We start from the raw sequence: 10,900 nt of genomic DNA, 5'->3' as shown, positions 1-10,900 counted from the left end.
ACATCTTATTAGTAATTTGAAGGCACAAAAACTAATAAGAAAAGGTTGCTATGCTGTTCTAGCACACGTCGAGAAAGTACAAACTGAAGAAAAGAGCATCAATGATGTTCCCATTGCAAAAGAATTTCCCGATGTATTTCCGAAAGAATTACCGGGATTACCCCCACATCGATCCGTTGAATTTCAAATAGATCTTGTACCAGGAGCTGCACCAATAGCTCGTGCTCCTTACAGACTCGCACCCAGCGAGATGAAAGAACTGCAAAGCCAATTACAAGAACTTTTAGAGCGTGGTTTCATTCGACCAAGCACATCACCGTGGGGAGCTCCTGTTTTGTTTGTCAAGAAGAAAGATGGTACATTCAGGTTGTGTATCGACTACCGAGAGTTGAACAAACTTACCATCAAGAACCGCTACCCACTACCGAGAATCGACGACTTATTTGATCAACTACAAGGCTCGTCTGTTTATTCAAAGATTGACTTACGTTCTGGGTATCATCAAATGCGGGTGAAAGAAGATGATATTCCAAAGACTGCTTTCAGAACACGTTACGGTCATTACGAGTTTATGGTCATGCCGTTTGGTTTAACTAATGCACCAGCTGTGTTCATGGACCTTATGAACCGAGTGTGTGGACCATACCTTGACAAGTTTGTCATTGTTTTCATTGATGACATACTTATTTACTCAAAGAATGACCAAGAACACGGTGAACATTTGAGAAAGGTGTTAGAAGTATTGAGGAAGGAAGAATTGTACGCTAAGTTTTCAAAGTGTGCATTTTGGTTGGAAGAAGTTCAATTCCTCGGTCACATAGTGAACAAAGAAGGTATTAAGGTGGATCCGGCAAAGATAGAAACTGTTGAAAAGTGGGAAACCCCGAAAACTCCGAAACACATACGCCAGTTTTTAGGACTAGCTGGTTACTACAGAAGGTTCATCCAAGACTTTTCCAGAATAGCAAAACCCTTGACTGCATTAACGCATAAAGGGAAGAAATTTGAATGGAATGATGAACAAGAGAAAGCGTTTCAGTTATTGAAGAAAAAGCTAACTACGGCACCTATATTGTCATTGCCTGAAGGGAATGATGATTTTGTGATTTATTGTGATGCATCAAAGCAAGGTCTCGGTTGTGTATTAATGCAACGAACGAAGGTGATTGCTTATGCGTCTAGACAATTGAAGATTCACGAACAAAATTATACGACGCATGATTTGGAATTAGGCGCGGTTGTTTTTGCATTAAAGACTTGGAGGCACTACTTATATGGGGTCAAAAGTATTATATATACCGACCACAAAAGTCTTCAACACATATTTAATCAGAAACAACTGAATATGAGGCAGCGTAGGTGGATTGAATTATTGAATGATTACGACTTTGAGATTCGTTACCACCCGGGGAAGGCAAATGTGGTAGCCGATGCCTTGAGCAGGAAGGACAGAGAACCCATTCGAGTAAAATCTATGAATATAATGATTCATAATAACATTACTACTCAAATAAAGGAGGCGCAACAAGGAGTTTTAAAAGAGGGAAATCTAAAGGATGAAATACCCAAAGGATCGGAGAAGCATCTTAATATTCGGGAAGACGGAACCCGGTATAGGGCTGAAAGGATTTGGGTACCAAAATTTGGAGATATGAGAGAAATGGTACTTAGAGAAGCTCATAAAACCAGATACTCAATACATCCTGGAACGGGGAAGATGTACAAGGATCTCAAGAAACATTTTTGGTGGCCGGGTATGAAAGCCGATGTTGCTAAATATGTAGGAGAATGTTTGACGTGTTCTAAGGTCAAAGCTGAGCATCAGAAACCATCAGGTCTACTTCAACAACCCGAAATCCCGGAATGGAAATGGGAAAACATTACCATGGATTTCATCACTAAATTGCCAAGGACTGCAAGTGGTTTTGATACTATTTGGGTAATAGTTGATCGTCTCACCAAATCAGCACACTTCCTACCAATAAGAGAAGATGACAAGATGGAGAAGTTAGCACGACTGTATTTGAAGGAAGTCGTCTCCAGACATGGAATACCAATCTCTATTATCTCTGATAGGGATGGCAGATTTATTTCAAGATTCTGGCAGACATTACAGCAAGCATTAGGAACTCGTCTAGACATGAGTACTGCCTATCATCCACAAACTGATGGGCAGAGCGAAAGGACGATACAAACGCTTGAAGACATGCTACGAGCATGTGTTATTGATTTCGGAAACAGTTGGGATCGACATCTACCGTTAGCAGAATTTTCCTACAACAACAGCTACCATTCAAGCATTGAGATGGCGCCGTTTGAAGCACTTTATGGTAGAAAGTGCAGGTCTCCGATTTGTTGGAGTGAGGTGGGGGATAGACAGATTACGGGTCCGGAGATTATACAAGAAACTACCGAGAAGATCATCCAAATTCAACAACGGTTGAAAACCGCCCAAAGTCGACAAAAGAGCTACGCTGACATTAAAAGAAAAGATATAGAATTTGAAATTGGAGAGATGGTCATGCTTAAAGTTTCACCTTGGAAAGGCGTTGTTCGATTTGGTAAACGAGGGAAATTAAATCCAAGGTATATTGGACCATTCAAGATTATTGATCGTGTCGGACCAGTAGCTTACCGACTTGAGTTACCTCAACAACTCGCGGCTGTACATAACACTTTCCACGTCTCGAATTTGAAGAAATGTTTTGCTAAAGAAGATCTCACTATTCCGTTAGATGAAATCCAAATCAACGAAAAACTTCAATTCATCGAAGAACCCGTCGAAATAATGGATCGTGAGGTTAAAAGACTTAAGCAAAACAAGATACCAATTGTTAAGGTTCGATGGAATGCTCGTAGAGGACCCGAGTTCACCTGGGAGCGTGAAGATCAGATGAAGAAGAAATACCCGCATCTATTTCCAGAAGATTCGTCAACACCTTCAACAGCTTAAAATTTCGGGACGAAATTTATTTAACGGGTAGGTACTGTAGTGACCCGAACTTTTCCATGTTTATATATATTAATTGAGATTGATATTTACATGATTAAATGTTTCCAACATGTTAAGCAATCAAACTTGTTAAGACTTGATTAATTGAAATATGTTTCATATAGACAATTGACCACCCAAGTTGACCGGTGATTCACGAACGTTAAAACTTGTAAAAACTATATGATGACATATATATGGATATATATATAGTTAACATGATACTATGATAAGTAAACATATCATTAAGTATATTAACAATGAACTACATATGTAAAAACAAGACTACTAACTTAATGATTTTTAAACGAGACATATATGTAACGATTATCGTTGTAAAGACATTTAATGTATATATATCATATTAAGAGATATTCATACATGATAATATCATGATAATATAATAAATTAAAATCTCATTTGATATTATAAACATTGGGTTAACAACATTTAACAAGATCGTTAACCTAAAGGTTTCAAAACAACACTTACATGTAACGACTAACGATGACTTAACGACTCAGTTAAAATGTATATACATGTAGTGTTTTAATATGTATTTATACACTTTTTAAAGACTTCAATACACTTATCAAAATACTTCTACTTAACAAAAATGCTTACAATTACATCCTCGTTCAGTTTCATCAACAATTCTACTCGTATGCACCCGTATTCGTACTCGTACAATACACAGCTTTTAGATGTATGTACTATTGGTATATACACTCCAATGATCAGCTCTTAGCAGCCCATGTGAGTCACCTAACACATGTGGGAATCATCATTTGGCAACTAGCATGAAATATCTCATAAAATTACAAAAATATGAGTAATCATTCATGACTTATTTACATGAAAACAAAATTACATATCCTTTATATCTAATCCATACACCAACGACCAAAAACACCTACAAACACTTTCATTCTTCAATTTTCTTCATCTAATTCATCTCTCTCAAGTTCTATCTTCAAGTTCTAAGTGTTCTTCATAAATTCCAAAAGTTCTAGTTTCATAAAATCAAGAATACTTTCAAGTTTGCTAGCTCACTTCCAATCTTGTAAGGTGATCATCCAACCTCAAGAAATCTTTGTTTCTTACAGTAGGTTATCATTCTAATACAAGGTAATAATCATATTCAAACTTTGGTTCAATTTCTATAACTATAACAATCTTATTTCAAGTGATGATCTTACTTGAACTTGTTTTCGTGTCATGATTCTGCTTCAAGAACTTCGAGCCATCCAAGGATCCATTGAAGCTAGATCCATTTTTCTCTTTTCCAGTAGGTTTATCCAAGGAACTTAAGGTAGTAATGATGTTCATAACATCATTCAATTCATACATATAAAGCTATCTTATTCGAAGGTTTAAACTTGTAATCACTAGAACATAGTTTAGTTAATTCTAAACTTGTTCGCAAACAAAAGTTAATCCTTCTAACTTGACTTTTAAAATCAACTAAACACATGTTCTATATCTATATGATATGCTAACTTAATGATTTAAAACCTGGAAACACGAAAAACACCGTAAAACCGGATTTACGCCGTCGTAGTAACACCGCGGGCTGTTTTGGGTTAGTTAATTAAAAACTATGATAAACTTTGATTTAAAAGTTGTTATTCTGAGAAAATGATTTTTATTATGAACATGAAACTATATCCAAAAATTATGGTTAAACTCAAAGTGGAAGTATGTTTTCTAAAATGGTCATCTAGACGTCGTTCTTTCGACTGAAATGACTACCTTTACAAAAATGACTTGTAACTTATTTTTCCGACTAGAAACCTATACTTTTTTTGTTTAGATTCATAAAATAGAGTTCAATTTGAAACCATAGCAATTTGATTCACTCAAAACGGATTTAAAATGAAGAAGTTATGGGTAAAACAAGATTGGATAATTTTTCTCATTTTAGCTACGTGAAAATTGGTAACAAATCTATTCCAACCATAACTTAATCAACTTGTATTATATATTATGTAATCTTGAGATACCATAGACACGTATACAATGTTTCGACCTATCATGTCGACACATCTATATATATTTCGGAACAACCATAGACACTCTATATGTGAATGTCGGAGTTAGCTATACAGGGTTGAGGTTGATTCCAAAATATATATAGTTTGAGTTGTGATCAATACTGAGATACGTATACACTGGGTCGTGGATTGATTCAAGATAATATTTATCGATTTATTTCTGTACATCTAACTGTGGACAACTAGTTGTAGGTTACTAACGAGGACAGCTGATTTAATAAACTTAAAACATCAAAATATATTAAAAGTGTTGTAAATATATTTTGAACATACTTTGATATATATGTATATATTGTTATAGGTTCGTGAATCAACCAGTGGCCAAGTCTTACTTCCTGACGAAGTAAAAATCTGTGAAAGTGAGTTATAGTCCCACTTTTAAAATCTAATATTTTTGGGATGAGAATACATGCAGGTTTTATAAATGATTTACAAAATAGACACAAGTACGTGAAACTACATTCTATGGTTGAATTATCGAAATCGAATATGCCCCTTTTTATTAAGTCTGGTAATCTAAGAATTAGGGAACAGACACCCTAATTGACGCGAACTCTAAAGATAGATCTATTGGGCCTAACAAACCCCATCCAAAGTACCGGATGCTTTAGTACTTCGAAATTTATATCATATCCGAAGGGTGTCCCGGAATGATGGGGATATTCTTATATATGCATCTTGTTAATGTCGGTTACCAGGTGTTCACCATATGAATGATTTTTATCTCTATGTATGGGATGTGTATTGAAATATGAAATCTTGTGGTCTATTGTTACGATTTGATATATATAGGTTAAACCTATAACTCACCAACATTTTTGTTGACGTTTAAAGCATGTTTATTCTCAGGTGAATATTAAGAGCTTCCGCTGTTGCATACTAAAATAAGGACAAGATTTGGAGTCCATGTTTGTATGATATTGTGTAAAAACTGCATTCAAGAAACTTATTTCGATGTAACATATTTGTATTGTAAACCATTATGTAATGGTCGTGTGTAAACAGGATATTTTAGATTATCATTATTTGATAATCTACGTAAAGCTTTTTAAACCTTTATTTATGAAATAAAGGTTATGGTTTGTTTTAAAAATGAATGCAGTCTTTGAAAAACGTCTCATATAGAGGTCAAAACCTCGCAACGAAATCAATTAATATGGAACGTTTTTAATCAATAAGAACGGGACATTTCAATTTTGCTAGCCGAATTTGGGTACCAAAGTTTGGTGGATTGAGAGAACTAGTGTTGGAGGAAGCACACAAGTCAAGGTACTCAATTCATCCTGGATCAAATAAAATGTACCAAGATTTGAAGGCGTTTTATTAGTGGCCAAATCTGAAAGCTGACATTGCTACCTACGTCAAAAAATGCTTGACTTGCGCTAAGGTCAAGGCTGAACACCAGAAGCCATCAGGGTTATTAACTCAACCAGATATTCCCAGTGGAAATGGGAATGTATTGCAATGGACTTCATTACGAAACTATCGAAGACTGTGGGAGGTTACGACACCATTTGGGTTGTCGTGGATCGTCTCACTAAGTCTGCACACTTTTTACCTATAAGAGAAACAGACAAAATGGAAAAATTAGCACAAGTTTACATAAAGGAAGTCATCTCTAGGCATGGAGTGCCTGTATCTATCATATCTGATGTGAAAGCAGATTCACTTCTAGATTTTGGCAAACATTACAGCAAGCAATGGGGACTCGTTTAGATATGAGTACAGCATATCAACCCTAGACAGATGGCCAAAGCGAACGAACTATTCAAACTCTAGAGGACATGTTGCGAGCATGTGTCATTGATTTCGGAAACGGATGGGAGAAGTATTTACCGCTAGCTGAGTTCTCATATAAGAACAGCTACCATTCGAGCATTAAAGCTGCACCTTTCGAAGCGTTGTACGGAAGGAAGTGTAGATCTCCCGTGTGTTGGAGCAAATTGGGGGATAGTCCGTTGACAGGTCCTGAGATTATTCAGGAGACAACGGAGAAAATCGTACAGATTCAAGAACGATTGAAAATGGCTCGGAGTTGTCAAAAGAGTTATGCCGATGTTAGAAGGCGAGACTTAGAATTTCAAGTTGGCGACAAAGTCATGCTTAAAGTATCACCCTGGAAGGGTGTAGTACGATTCAGAAAATGAGGTAAGTTGAGTCCTAGGTATGTTGGACCATTCGAGATAACTGAAAGAGTTGGACCAGTGGCTTATAGATTGAAACTGCCACAAGCACTCAGTGGAATACACGACACTTTCCATGTATCCAACCTAAAGAAGTGCCTAGCCGACGAGAACTTGGTGATTCCATTAGAGGAACTGCGCATCGATTAAAACTTCATTTTATTGAGGAACCTGTCGAGATCATGGACCGCGAGGTCAAACGATTAAAGCGAAGTAACATTCCTATTGTTAAGGTTCGGTAGAACGCACGAAGAGGACCAGAGTTCACGTGGGAGCGTGAAGATCAGATGAGGCAATAGTACCCGCAACTGTTTTCGGAAGGAACTACTCCAGCGGACGTTTACTAAAATTTCGGGAGGAAATTTTCAATAACAGGTGGGTAATGTAACAACCCTACTTTTTCCGTTCTGGTAACTGTTTGTTAATCGTTTTAATGGTGATTACTTGAATTTATATGTGTTTAAGTGTATTAAATGCATACTTGATCCCTGGAGGGTTACGTAAATTAATATGGGTTAATATTAATTAATAAACTTATTTCAGTTAATGAAATACGATAAAAATGATACGGTTTGAATAACTGCAAAATTTCTTTTCGAGTAACGAATCGCTCGGGTTTATTTTTTTATAATTATTTTAATAATTATTAACTTTGTAAACTATTTAATTTATTGGTATTTTAATAAATTAAACGTTTGGTTACGTTTTAACGATCGGTTTAGCGTTCCGGGCCTTCGGTACATTTAAACGGCGCTTGAAACTGACCACGATTACACAAAATTGGGCAACGAGAGCCTGAGAACACCCTTGAGCCCCATTCGACCGAATGGCCCCACTCTACCCCTTTAATTCTTGTTTTGGGCTAACATGTTGGACTTATGTATTAACTAGTGTCATTAGGCCTACCTATAAGAAGACTATTAAAACCCTAAACTACTGTAACCCTCACACCCAATCAATCCAGTCGACTTCTTTCTTGGTCCTCCCTCTCCCAACCGTCGCCTATCACCACCACTCTAGCACCATCAAAAATGGATCGTTTGGATAAAACCTTGAACACGAAACTTGCAATTCACAACGTTAGCTACGCATTGGTGTAAACGATTTTGTGATCAAAGATATATTTATATGAACCCTAATCTTTAAAATTCTGATTTTTATGAAGTTGAATAGTGTAATATGTCAATTGCTCAAGTCTTTACGCGTCTATGTCAATTGCTTACGTTAAATCGATTGTTTGATGTGATTAGGGTTTAACCCCGAATTTGTTTTGCATGATTACAGAAACTTAACTTTGTTGAATGTTAAATATTATCACATAATTGGAATCCTCTCGAAGAATTAATAATTTTAGACTTTGGATTCGCGTATTTTCGTTACCGTATGCATAAGATATGATTAATGAAGTTTTATTGATGAATCTGTGAGTAAATCGAATTCTGGAAAAATGGGCATGGAATTGAGTTATATACTGATCATAATTGTGTAGAGAATTTAATAACACTCAAGTTAAACTAGGATATCATGTTATTTGAAGTTGTAATGCTCCCGTTATGCTTAATCGAACGTTCATGACAAAACTGATTTGCTCAGTAACTTAAAATAAATTCTAAAGGCTATTTGATATGAAATATTGAATCAAGTCTTTACATATATGGAAAATTCATAGGTTGTAGATAACTTTTCATCTAGGTCTTGCATTGTATGGATTAGTATAGCTTGCGTAATATGCGTGCGAAAACGGTAACCTGTATTCTGTCCAAATCTGCTACGTATACACCTTTAACCCTATAAGTTGACTTGTGCATGGTTTGACAACTTGATCTTTGGATATTGAATCTTTGTATGTTATGTGATAAAAGTATAGTTTATTGCAAAACTTGAAACCTGATACATTATGCACACTAAGTTCGTAGATTTGGTAACTGCTGAACTAAGCTGAAACAGAATGTCTAACTTGCATGAATAAACTGTACCAATTGGCTAAACAAAAATGTCTCATCTTTTGATATGTGGTAATTTGACTTATCCTTGAACCATGCCACTAACCTTACATAAATTGCATGTCCCTAGCTCCGGTTATGGCCATTACGAGATTGGTGCGCAGTTTGAAACTGATTTGGTGAGCCATAACTGCACCTATTCTGAAACACGACTTGTAGACATCGTATGAGACCCTGGTTATGCTTTTTGGAAACGTTTATGAGTCTAGTTGAGATCTGGAGTTTTCCATATTACCATGATTTATATGCTATGAATTATATACGTTTATTGCAACTTGTGCATGAACTTTATGCTAGACGATAAACTATGAACGCGTACTTGACAATTCTGTGAACTGAAACGTGCTAGTTGACTTAGGATTGACATGTTGACCAACATTTGACATGAACCTACTGATGTTGACTTTAGTTGACCACTTTGACGAAGTTTAACTTTTGGGTTTGACTTTAGTTGACTTTTGTTGACTTGCATGAACTAGTTGACTATGTGTTGACTTCTACTTTGAAACGCGTTGAGTCAGGAAATAGGACAAGTTACTCTATGAAACCAATATTGTATAAGACATAAACATTGACCAACCTAAATACGTATACTTAGGTTACATTACTCGGCAATAAACCGTACAAGTTACTTGCTTACTTTTCATCTTGAGCTTATCAAAGGTGAGTCTACAGTCCCGCTTTTTACATATTTTTCTGGGATGAGAATATACGCTGTTATACTTACATTTTTTAAATGCTTTTATGTTTGACACGAGTACTGTATTATACATATTGAGTTTTCTTCATAAAGCCCCTAGCTTGAATACTTTTATTACCTTCGGGTAAGCACAATTTAGATGGACAAATCCATTAGGTTAGACGAACCTCACCCTACATTAACTTTGGTGCATTTATTTTGAACTTTAGGTACACTCTAACAAGTGTATACATTTTTATGGGGTAAAGAAGGTCTTTATACTAGTATTCAGGTGCTCATGGATTATGTAACATTTTGCAACGTTGGGTTGTACTTATTGAAATCTCGTGGTCAATGAAATTAAACTATTTTTCTGAATACTATTTTTCAGATATTGTTTACATTATTTAAACCTGTAGATTCACCAACATTATTTGTTGACCTATTTTTGCATGTTTGTATTCTCAGGTCCATAAGAGGTATAGCTTCCCTTGTTTGTTGAGGATTAGTCTGTCCGTGGAGTCAGCATGCTTTAATTAAAGACATTTATTACTTTCGCATTTAAAATTTTACATTTGTTTAATACTGTTGGCTTGTGGTTATGATCACAATAGTACTACTTATTTTGTTTATTGACTTATGTTTTGGAAGTCAACAATTTTTAATAAAATTAAATGTGACTGCTTTGAAACGTCTCATATAGAGGGCGTAACTGTTAACTGTGGGACATATGATTAACACACCATCAGATGGGAATTTGGCGGGGTGTTATATGTCTCTTTTAGGATGTGAATGTGTATAATGAATTTACTAGTTATGGAAAATTTGGTAAACATTTTCCCTGTACTCCTACAAATGCGTTAATATGACATATTTTGGGAGTTTAAGGAAATGCTACCGAATTTTCTAACTAGTAAATTAGTTGTACACATCCATAGCTGAGACAAACATTCAGAGAGTGGGTTAGGTTGCCTTCCATAGTTGGACTA

Source organism: Rutidosis leptorrhynchoides, chromosome 2, assembly GCF_046630445.1.
Source record: "Rutidosis leptorrhynchoides isolate AG116_Rl617_1_P2 chromosome 2, CSIRO_AGI_Rlap_v1, whole genome shotgun sequence".
Lineage (NCBI taxonomy): Eukaryota > Viridiplantae > Streptophyta > Magnoliopsida > Asterales > Asteraceae > Rutidosis > Rutidosis leptorrhynchoides.
The sequence above is the reverse complement of the archived record's forward strand: the minus strand, read 5'-3'. Positions refer to the sequence as shown.